The following is a 12,748-nucleotide window of genomic DNA, read 5'->3' as shown; positions in this document are numbered from 1 at the left end:
ACATTTTAATAATTGAGAACTTAACTTGTTAGAATTTTGAATTATGTACTTTAACAGTTTCGTAAAAATGATCCACTCAATAATACTCTAACAAAACAGAATCGTGTTGGTATTGATATAGCCTATAACAAAAAAAAGTAGTACAAAGAATTTTGAGAATTTTAAAATGACTACTTTAAAAAAAATTATATTTTGAATAAATTCATTAACAAATGAAAAATGGAGGTGAAACATGCTTGGGAAATCACCCTGCATATATTTATATGCATTACATAATCATTTTTTTTATATTTATACAATATTTAAATATGTATATAATTATTTAATTAGTAATTATACATAATCATTTTAAACGATCTTTTGATTTGCGTTTATTTGTAATATCATTGAGATTAGATAGTACTATACAGTATTTTACTTTGCACAATGTTGTGAAATAAAATATTGAAGAGTTTGAGCATTTTCACCAAATAATGGGAAAACTGTATTATTATATAGAACGAATGAGGCTATAAAAATGTACTAGTTTTGAACTTCGCATAATTTTAAAATTACAATTTCTTATCATGGCATGATATTTTACTCTAACTTTTTTTTATGTATGTTTTCAATCTAAATTGGCTTCTAGAATTTTGATCTTAGCCATATATAATATAAATCATCGGAAAACCTACGATTCCATTTACAAGCTTCAGAAATATTTATATAGATTTTATCATTCCTAATTCGAATCGGGGTACGTTCGCAGAAGTTATGGTGGTTGGCAATAACGGATATTGAAATCATGAATCACATGTGATAAATCAAGAACTTATTTCAAATGTTTATTCTTTTATCAACATTTTTTTATACTATTTAAAAATTAATTGGAATTTGTAAAATTAGCCAGTATCAAGTTAGGTTAGCAAGAGTTAGCAAATTAGCAAGAAATAAAATGTATACAAAATTCAAACTTACCAATCTATAATTCTTCGTATAATTACAAATGACTCATTCCATAAATCAAATGACACACTAAATACGGATTTAAAAATAAAACCATTCCTGGAAATCCTCCTTGCAGCCTAAAGAAGCTATAAATAAATAAATAAATATATACCTAAATCAATATAATTAATATGTATGATCATAGCAAGATCATCTGAATCCCTAAGTAAAGTGTTGTCATTGGGTGGCCACTTTTCTCACGTGTCTCAAGTCATAAATATATATATTCTGCATACAGGCTCGTTGTAATAAATAAATTACAAATTTTTTGTTTTTAAAATAAAGTTTAAAAAAAACCTTTAGAAAACACTATGATAATTTATTTCCAAATAATCTCTATATTATAATGTATTAAATTATATAGTACATAGTACATTGTAGGTACCTTTATTAGGTAAATTTTACCTTATTCATTTCATTCAAAATTGAAGCAATATAGCAAATTCCTAGTAGGTTTTAGCATTATTCTTATTAACCATACGTTTAGACACAATGGGTAATTTGTTTAGTTAGAACAAGAATGTTTGATGTAGGTAGTGATCGTAGGTACTATAATTAATTGATAAAAGCAAATAATTTAAAATGAATATTGTTTGAAAACGTGTAACTAAAGGTAATTTATAATACCTATCGTATAAAACATAAATAAGAAAAAACCGGAGAAGTCGCTCTGCTGTACAGTGCCTAGGTTTTGAGTGTACCTCGTCATTGAGTAAGGGGCATTGTAATGGATGTGTTACATTTTAATGCAATAATAAATTATTCCATGCGAAAAACGATTCTGAGTAGAAACGGTCTGTTATTTTTATGAATATTTTATTATATAATATTTGTGTTGATATTATTAATTTATTTTTCTATTAGTAATACATGCCAAATGGTAGGTACGTCAAAACAATTTTTGCCAAAAACATAATATGTTAATACTATCATATCATATATTTTATAATAATTATTGTTATAATATTATTACATACAATATTAGGTACTACTAGCTGGCTTGACTGATAAGTAAATAGCGACGAACCGTAAAACTGTGTGAATGTGTTCATGGTATAAATCACAATTAAAAGAAAATAATATTTCTAAAATTCATAATCAAACATTATTTATACAAAAAACAAAATATTACTTGGTGCCAATAACTATAGCAGTGCCAATAATTAATAGTACAATTTACCCAAGGTACCTATTTGTTTAAAACCATATTAATATTATATTATTATAGGGAGTTATCACCTTTTAATCGCAATAATCGCAATAGAGTTGATTATAATAATTAATAACAGTAGATTTCATAATATACATTAGTGCAAAGATGGGTAAGTTAATAAAAATAGTTAACTCAAACGAAGTTCAGTGAACACAAGCTCATTAAGTTACAAGTGAGTTAAAAGTAAAAGTAACCAAACAATAAATTTGACTCACTAAGTTGATATTAAATTTGATATGGAAAAAAATATTAACTTAACTCAGTTTAAAAAAAGTTTATCTACTTTGTTATTACCCAGTGTCCTAGTACATGGACCACATATTATCGATTATTTTGTGCCTATCAGTATACTATAATAATATTATCTAATTTTATCAAGAAACTTAACATATATTATAATATTATTATTACTATTATAGTTATTAGATTATTTTTTCAAAAACCGTATAGGTATACAGTACGTTATTTTTATTATAATGTATAAAACCAAAAATTACAAAAATTTTTAATTTTAACTTGATAAATCAACCGAAAAATGCTTAGCATTTCAGCATTTTATTTAACTAGTTAAGTTCTTAAGTTAATTACAAAATTAACCAACTAGGTAGTTAGGAAAGTAAAAGGTTTAAAAAATATTAACTTTTTGACTCAACTTACTCTTTTTAACTAGGTGATTAAAATAAAGATTATATATTTTAAACGACTGCAACCAACGGTGGGAAAAGTCGGTCTCGTAATGTATTATTGTGTACCTATATATATATATTCTTGTGAAAATCTATTTTCCCATCACACAATAGAAATGCTTTATACTTATTATGCATACAAAACCACAAGAGTACATCATTAGAACAAATAATACACACCTATACGGATTGCTTGGCTGTGATGTAACATTAATTGGACGCTATAGTTAGCAGTGACTAGTGGGGGATGAACACCACCATACATTTTCAAATTGGAAAATAACAGAAAATCAATATGAAGTTACCTAAAGGTGGGTAAAAATGTTTAATTGGTCTACTGTACCAAAATAATATACGACTGTTTGACGTTTTAAGTGGTAGTGTTTGATAAGAATTTTAAAAGACTATCGTACTTTTTTTTACGATTTAGCAAACAATTGAAAAAAATAATAAAAACAATAAATGCAATGTGCTTTTGTTAAATGAGATTTGTTATTTTAAGGTACCTATGTTAAATTAATCAATTTATATAATATGACAATACATTTAGTAATTATTATTAAAAACAACAAACGGGACAAGTATACAATGCATATTACATACTCGTTAGTTTATAACTATTGTTTTGAATATAGAAATTAATTGGTTTACGAAATTTCATTAACTGAATAATTTGAATTAATCAAATAGTTAATCCGAATGTCCTATTTGTAATACTTAAATCAATGAAATTACATCATACGAATTTGCATACATTTACATAGGTACCTAACCATAAAAAAGCGTTTACTCGACAAATGGTCAAACCGTATAAGTTAAATGAACCATAATAGTACAATAAATTATGATTTTGGAGATTAAAGAATGAAATAATCAAAAATGTATTTTATAATATGTAAATCTATTTGAATGTAGAACCTTTGTAAATGTACCATTGCAAGTGGTCGATAATTATTGTTAATTAATTTTGAATGTTGAGATATAAAATTAAAAAATTTATCGTAAACAATTAATTAAACTTGAGTTTCAAAAATGTTCTAATAGTACCTACATTTAATGTTAGGAGTTCTTCCATTAAACCATATTGATATTTCTATACTGAATATTATAAGGAATTAAAAAAAAAAAATAATAATATCTAGTTACATAATATTATTGTACCTAGTGTGGCTTGCAACTAACAATATTGCAGTATCATAAAGCAACAAAAAAAAATCTAGTAGGCATTGTCAAAAAACATTATTTGTGAATTAATTTTTACATAAAAATACGTTTATAATGCGTATATTAACAAATTTGAATATATATATAATATATATATATTTTAGATTCTGAGTGGAACGATGAATGTATTGATTTTACAATGATGTTTTTGAGCTGTTTACGGACATTGTCAGTTTTCAATTTTTTTAGTTTTTTTTCTATAAATATCAATAAAATTTTATTTGTTGGTTAAAACTGCGGGAAAATTCAAAGGCTCCTGATATATTGTTACAATAGCAATTTTAAAATATTAAAAATACATAGGCACACAATTTTTTTATAAGCATTTGAAGTTCAAATTTTGACAAAATTTATCAAAATCTCGAAAATTGTCAATCACTGTAATTAAAAAATTATAAAATGTTCAGTTTTTATAACTAAGGATTGAAAATCTAAAACAAAGATTCTCATAAATAGTTCATACTGTAACCAAAAAATCTAAAATATACATTAACACAGTTATTTGTTACAGACATTTTAAATTCAAATTTGGACGAAATTACATGTTAAAATCAATATTAACGATTTTGGTTTTTGTTGTAATTTAAAAATATTATTCGGGGATATATGAAACTGAAAAATCAAAAAATTAAAATATTATGTCCTATCCATACAATCTAGTAAGGATTGAAACAAGGTTTAAAAGAAGGCTCCACGTAAATATGTTATGTATATATATTACTTTCTTCACAATAATATCATCAAATATACTTGGTAATGTCATAGGCTGACTGACTTAAAAAAAATAAAAACCATAAAAAAAAATTAAAATAACGATTTTAGTTATTTTGTTGTAATTTATAATATTAAATCAACATAATATAGGCTATAATAAAATATAATAGCCAGACCGATGAACCATCCCCGCTCAGAATCGTTTTTCTTATATAATGATATTATATCATTGAATTCAAATTTAACACCATCCATTACAGTGAACCACTTGTAACCTACTGTACAGCAGAGCGACATCCACTTACCCACCTTTTTTTTTGTCTCTGTCATCACCTTTTAGGACAGTAAAAATGCTTAGATTTTTTTCAACAGTATCTTTTCTGATAGGAAAGTAAATCTAGTTGGTACTTTGGGGGGTCAAAAGTAAAAATTTCCTAGTAGTTTTCGAAAGCGCCGTGGAAAAACAAAAGAAAAATTAAGGAAAAACGGGAATTTTTACGCAAAATCTGTTTTCGAAAAAATCGATTTTGGTTTTTGGTGTAACTCTAAAACAAATGAACGTGAAATATATACGTGAAATTTTCACTGGTTGTTTATATTTGCATTTTCTACACACGATACAATTTTAAAAATATTTTAATTTGTTTTGAGCTCTTTACGGACATTTTCAGTTTCCATTTTGTTTTCTATAAATATCAATAACATTTTATTTGTTACGTAAAAAAGCGTGAAAATTTAATACAAGACTACTACTATATTGTTACAATGATATTTGAAAAATATTAAAAATCCTTAGTCACAATTTTTTTCTATAAGCTTCTAAAGTTCAAATATTGACAAAATACGTAAAATGACTAAAATTTGCAAATTATTTTAAGTTAGAAATACATAACAAATTTTCTTTTTAAATCAAAGATTTGAAAATGTAATACAAGATTATCCATAAGTTTGTCTACCTTTATCAAGAAAAAATGTCTATAAAAAAGTCAAATTAAATTTTTATGAGCGTTTGAAATTTATACTTTTACAACATTTTTTTTTTTATAAGGATTTAATGTTCGAATTTTGACAAAATGTATCAAATTTAAAATTTAATAATTATTATGTAGTTAAAAATGTATTAAATGTTCAACTTTTATAACTATGGATTGAACATTTAAAACAAGGCTCCACGTAAATAGGTTATATACCGGGTGATTCATTTATCAAACAACACTCATTATGTCAAAAAGTGTAAATTTTTTTGAAAATATTTTTTTACATAGTTTCAAGTCACTTATACAACAACGTTTTTATTAAAAAATTATATTTTTAAATATTTTTTTAAGTTTTTTACTTTTTTGAATGACAACATAGGGTTTTAATTTTATATTCCAAAGCAGAATATTTATCTTAGTATTTCGATACATGAAAATCGAATTTGGGGTGAGTAGTTTATGAGTTATAAATATTCAAAGTTTTAACGTGGACGAACATTTCGTGGGGTAACCCCGTACCACTCCACTCCGTTCATCAATACTTTAAATACTTATAAAGTTATAACTCATTAACTACTCGCCCCAAATTCGATTTTCATGTATCAAAATACTAAGAAAAATATTCGGTTTTGGAATATAAAATTAAAACCCTATGTTGTCATTCAAAAATGTTAAAAAGTTAAAAAATTACAAGGATAAAAAATATTTAAAAATATAACTTTTTAATAAAAACGTTGTTTTATAAGCGACTTAAAACTATGTAAAAAAATATTTTCAAAAAAATTTACACTTTTTGAAATAATGAGTGTTGTTTGATAAAAGAATCACCTGGTATAAATTACCTTATTCACAATAATATCATCAAATATACTTGGTAATATCATAGGCTGACTGACCGTTTTCGCTTAGAATCGTTTTTCTTATACAATGATATTATATCATTGAATTCAAATTTAACACCATCCATTACAGTGACCCACTTGTAACCTACTGTACAGCAGAGCGATATCCACTTACCCGCCTTTTTATAATTATTTCTACAAAATATTTATAAATATAGAATTGTAACAGTTAACTTTATAAAAATTCACTGAAATTATAAAATTATTCTAGTACTGGAAATCGACATGGTGCTGTGGTGTTTATACAGAACTGATGGCTATTAGTAGGTGGTACTCGTTATTGTAACTTATCAAACGAAAGAAAATTCAGAGGAAAAATTGTCTAATAACAAACAGTTATAAATAAAGCATACTGTTTACAAAGTACGGAAGAATTATGCTTTTAGACAATAAACTGTTCAAATGGAATAAGTTAGTGCATTAAACATTTACTCTTATTTATAATATAATCACATTATTTTGTTGCAACATTAATGACACGGAATATTAAAATCTTATTAATTATTAAATGTACATCTCATAGTTATAATTAGTTTCCAGATAGATGTAGTTATGTTTAAAACTTTTAAATTGTAATCAAATTTGATTAAATTCATTACTTTTCAACATTAAGTTTTAAAATGATTATAATTCAGTTGATTTGAAGTTTTCAACTTATTTTGAAATAACACATTTCAGTGTGATTTCAAATAACTGTGGAGTGTCATCGTGTTGATTGTAATATTATTATATTATTTAAAATTTTTTTTTGTTATTAATTATAATATACATATACGTATTAAAACCATTATGTATATTAATTGAACATTTGTAAATCGTGTTTTACGAACCGATTTGTGAATTATAATACATAATATTATAATGACCGATTCTCAAAAAGTCCTCTACACGCGAGTTATTTGACGAGTGGGTAACGTATAATCAAATAAAACAATGATAAAACAATAATAAAATATAATGTAAGTACTGTTCGTTTGTAATTATTAAAATTTACTTAAAATTTATACAACTCACTATATGGTAATAAATTATTTTTGAAGATGTCGAAGATCAATGATCTTCAATCAAAAAAAGACAAACGTCAATGATTTGAATATACGTCACTGTGATTTGATATCTGGTTAATTTATCAAAACGAATTGTATACGTTATGTAAAAAAAAAATATGCAATTTTCAAATATTTGGAAAGGCAAATTGGTTACGAAATTGGAATTTTTGGATGTACCTACAATATATTATAATATTTGTCCCTGGGCAATAGTCGTAAACGCCCCCGATTAGGTTTGGTAACTTGTGCTGATTATTAAATTATCAAATTAGTCGGCTTTGCAGTGTTCGTGTATGACGTAATGTTGAAAAAAACAAAATAAAGATGATCAGATGATTCATGATAACATGAAATAACCTCTCACGCTATTTGGCCGTATTGTGTAACTTTCAATTATTATAAAAATGAGGACATCGTTTTTGTGGCTAGTTCATTATGTATTTCGATTTTGTGCGGTTTAAATAATTAAATACATATATTATATACTTGAAAAACAAATATAGTTATTAAAATACGTAAATATTTTGAGCAGGACAAAAGCTCGACGCCCTAGTTCAGAACTGCAAAAACTCGAGCTATAACGTTACATAGAGAAACAATATAGAAAACACATTATACCCCATCATTAACCAATATTTTGAGTTCCTTGTTGAAGTTCTGAACTGGGGCGTCGAGCTGTCCTTTAAAATAATTTCTTAAGGCTATCTAAATATTTCTATCGTCGTATAAAACTATAATTACTTGTGGTTTTGTCAAAGATCCCGGTTTTTAGCTTTGATAATCGAATATAGGTACTTTATTTTAATGCCAGTTTTAGATAAATGTATGTAACAGAAGATAGAACTATAGAAATCTTGACGTACTAACAAAAATGCAACTTTGTATTAAGCTCATAGGCACGCAAGTATATATTTTATGTTTAAATCTTTCAGGCCAGTTTCGTACCAGTCTACGCGTACTGTACGGACACGGATCTGTACGTGTGCTGTTCTTCATATTATTTCAAATGTGTGCTGATCATAATTTAAATTTAATGATTTTAAGTGATACTCCTATAGGCTATAATACTAACACGTTTCTGCTAGTATTACTGCCCTAAGGGCATTTATCCATCAACCATTCCCCAAAAACAATTTTTTTTAACCAACCAATATTACATACACGTACATTATCATCGATATCCGCTAAAATGAACAGAAAAACGTCACTACCTATAAACATACCTCAACCCACTTTAAATAAAAGTGCTATCGATTAACATTACAAACCAAAACGCCATTCAACAATCTAATAAGAAAATCCTTATTAATGGTGTACCCAGATATAAATATAAACAGTATCTTAGATTTCGATTAGACTCAAGTCGTTTCGCCTAAATCTCATATTAAACGTCTAAATGCAGTCGGATTATCATCATATCTAAGTCAATTAAAACCACTAACGCACAAAATTGTCTACGCCAAATAGATTTGAAAGTTTATCAGAAACCTACGTTAAGATAAATGGAAACCACCGGGGTAAACGAAACTATCAAAAAATATCCCTTTCAATATTCATGAAATCCAAAATAATAGATTATCAAGAGTTTTGTGAAAAAATAAAAATAAAACAAACTGATGAATTCACTTGCAAAAAGTCTACTGAGCTACTTAAACTTAATAATTCATCACAAAATGGCTACACAGCTATTATCAAGTTCTTAAAATAATTATTAACTGTATTTTTTATCCATAACTTAAAATACCATATCGTATTGTTATTGAAAATTTTCATTCCACTATGAAACTCGACTATATTAAAGATGAACTTGAACAAAAAGTTGTCTTAGCGCAAAACACTATGAACCCCACCTCTATTTGTTTGTTGATTTAGAACGCATGCAATATACAACAAAGATATGTATTTATATATATGTGAATATTTATGGTAAACTAAAATTAAAATAGAATCATCTCGAATCAATAAACATGTACCTCAATGGCTCAATGTCTAATTTGTAAAAAGTAAAAACAATGGTCAAATCAGAGCACACTGTAACAACTAACAATCGCCCCAGATAAGTCCGCTGCGACTATATTCACCGAACTGACTCATGCACTAAAAGTTGCGATTGTCCGCAATATGTGCAATATACAATAGATATCACCCCGCCAACTACCGCCGTGGATGTCAAATGTTCAAAAATAACAACCACCCACCAAAAATAAAATAAAACAAATACAAACGAAATTAAAGATAATTCAAACTTGATACTAATAATATACTGTCGAAACATAAATTGCCCAAACCTTTTCAGTTTTCAATGTAATTTTGAAATTATTATTTGTCATTATTTTGTACTTATTTTGTCTTACTACTTATTATATAAGTATAATATATTGTACATTTACACAATAATAATACATGGCCGAGCGAACAAAGGCGTCGCCTGTGACGCAGCCGACCCGAATTCGATTCCTTGGCCCAGCGGCATTTTTCTTCGGACAAGTCACGGTGTCTGGTGAACAAGTGCCGCCATCCCCCACCTGGGCATGGCAGATACCTACGGGTGCCCAATCAAAAATTCTGCCAAACACATCACACACGTGTAAAAACCCTACCGTTACAAACCCTACTACCTACAATCATAAAACCTGACAATCAGCTAATGGCCATAGTCGCCGGGCTTTAAAAGACCAATAAAAAAAAAAATAATAATAATAATACAGTACTAATCATTCAAATATATATATATATATAGGTATAATTATTATTTTAATACCTTATTATACAATAACTACAAAAAATATTAAAAAACTTTTCCTTTTTGCGTATAATTTATATAAATTAAAATAATGTAAGTGGCATACGCATTTCTTTGTCAGTGATATTACCGAGTGATATTATCTATACAGACTATAATATTATGTATATTGAACATTTAAATACATTATATTATGTAAAATGTTGAAAACTTAAAAGTTCCATAAAACAAACTATATCTAAAACCACCGACAGTTAGAATTAAATAATACATACCAAGGATCTTCATACTTGAATTACCATCGATATTTTGAAGTAGTAAATTCTAGCAAAACTATTTATTATAAATATAGTTGAAAACTGAATACTACGGTTTATCTATACAGCATTTGCATATATAGCATATGGTGCTGAATACCTGAAGTAGTGAAGTTATTCGAAAAAGTATTAGTTTACGGACTTATCACTAACCATTTGTTACTAGATGGAAATCTTTATTCTGGACACTTCAGCTTTATTTCTATATATTCAATGGGCTTAGTATAAATTTTAAATTTCAATGTTTAAACACTTCATATTCACGTAAGTTGTATTTTTAGGTTTACCTCCACGTTTATTTTTTCAATTCCTTATATTTTACTGTATTTTTCATTCCCAACAATCTAACCAATGCAAAATAATGTGCTACATCTATAAATAAACTGGGTGATTTATCCAAGAATGTTCATCATATAGTAGGTAACATTGTTTTATACAATTTAAGGAAGAGTATTCGTATCACTACAAAAGTAGGTACAAATATGATTATTGAAATAAATACTTACATTTTATACTGAATTGTTGCAGATGGTTTTTTTTTTCAATATCTATGTAGATATCTGAATTAAAATTTGGATGTATAGTTTTTGAATTATTAAACTTTGTGTACTAAGGATGAGTCCTTTAAATTTTAAAATAGTTTTCCGTAGATTATAGAATATATCTAATATGTTTTATACCTAGTCTAGTATTTATACTAAACTCAAACAATTTTTGCAAATCATATACCTAACTGGAATATATTATTATTTATTAACAAATACTACCTATAATTTTCAAATCATTTATCTCAATATTATCTTTATCAACTAATAGAATCATAGAACATTATTCTTAGTAAATAGAGATTAATAAAATTGAAACAACTGGTTTAAATTAAGGTTAATTTATTAAAGCAGGTAAGTTTTTTTTGATTTTTACATAAAAAAAAATCACCTGCTTATCAATTAGTTATACTATAACCAAGAGTTTCTTATAAAAAAAAAAATAGTTCTGTATCGTTAAATGACATTAAATGGTATGTAAACAAGTTTCATAAGTATACTTACAAATTAATTATTTATATGAATATATTGTTTGTAACAACTGTTGTTTCAATCAACGTTATGTTATGTATTTATAAAAACACCGAAACCACAATAACTATATTAATTCTGAATTTGATTACGTTTATTAAATTAGTGTATATAAATATGTATATTAATTATTAATTTATTCAAAACAAAACAAACTAAATATAACAAACATTTAACTGATTTGGCACATATTGTATTTTATAGTATTCTGATATTATGTTGATATAGAAAAATTCAATTTTCGTCAGAGGCTACTAAAAATAAAATATGGTTTTCATAAAATATATGTTTATTCACTGTGAATAGAAAATCACTAATTATTTTATTAATTAGCTAATGGCTATTATAGTAGTATTATAGACGCAGTTAATAATATAAAATAAAACGAATAAGTACTCACCGCATCACATACTATTTAACAATATATCGGTGATTCGTTTTGTATAAAACTATTTCAACCGACAACCTTCGAGTATTTAGTTCAATCATTCAAATAAAAACAATTATAAGTGCTTATCTTAAATGTTTTTGATAATCAGAAATGGTTAATGTTTTGAAATGAATGTATGGTTCGTTTAATTGAAAATCCACTCAAGAACATTGATAATATAATATCTTTTTAATGTGGGCTTCGTTAATAGTTGACAAATCTCGCTGGCTTTATCGATACTGATATACCTTTAAGCCCCCACAAATAAATTAGACATACAACCTATAAAAACAGATCGTTATGAGCACAAAAAAAAAAGTAAATGTTATGTTTCCAATAATTTAGATCCTATACCTAAGATTTGCTTTTTGTTCAGATTTATTTTATCTATTTATTTATTGCATTACTTTTTTTCTGGTATATAGCTTAG

General features: G+C 26.1%; 1 protein-coding gene across 1 annotated transcript in view; it reads right to left on the bottom strand.

The window, feature by feature from the left end:
- Positions 1-12,405, bottom strand: part of LOC132950563 (uncharacterized) — a 56,997-nt gene extending 44,592 nt beyond the window's left edge. Inside the window, exon 1 of the mRNA XM_061022077.1 lies at positions 12,289-12,405. The gene's annotated coding sequence lies outside the window, so the exon portion shown is untranslated. The remainder of the gene's footprint in view (positions 1-12,288) is intronic.
- Between the last annotated feature and the right edge of the window lie 343 nt (positions 12,406-12,748).

Source organism: Metopolophium dirhodum, chromosome 8, assembly GCF_019925205.1.
Source record: "Metopolophium dirhodum isolate CAU chromosome 8, ASM1992520v1, whole genome shotgun sequence".
Lineage (NCBI taxonomy): Eukaryota > Metazoa > Arthropoda > Insecta > Hemiptera > Aphididae > Metopolophium > Metopolophium dirhodum.
This window is presented reverse-complemented; position numbering and strand designations above follow the sequence as displayed.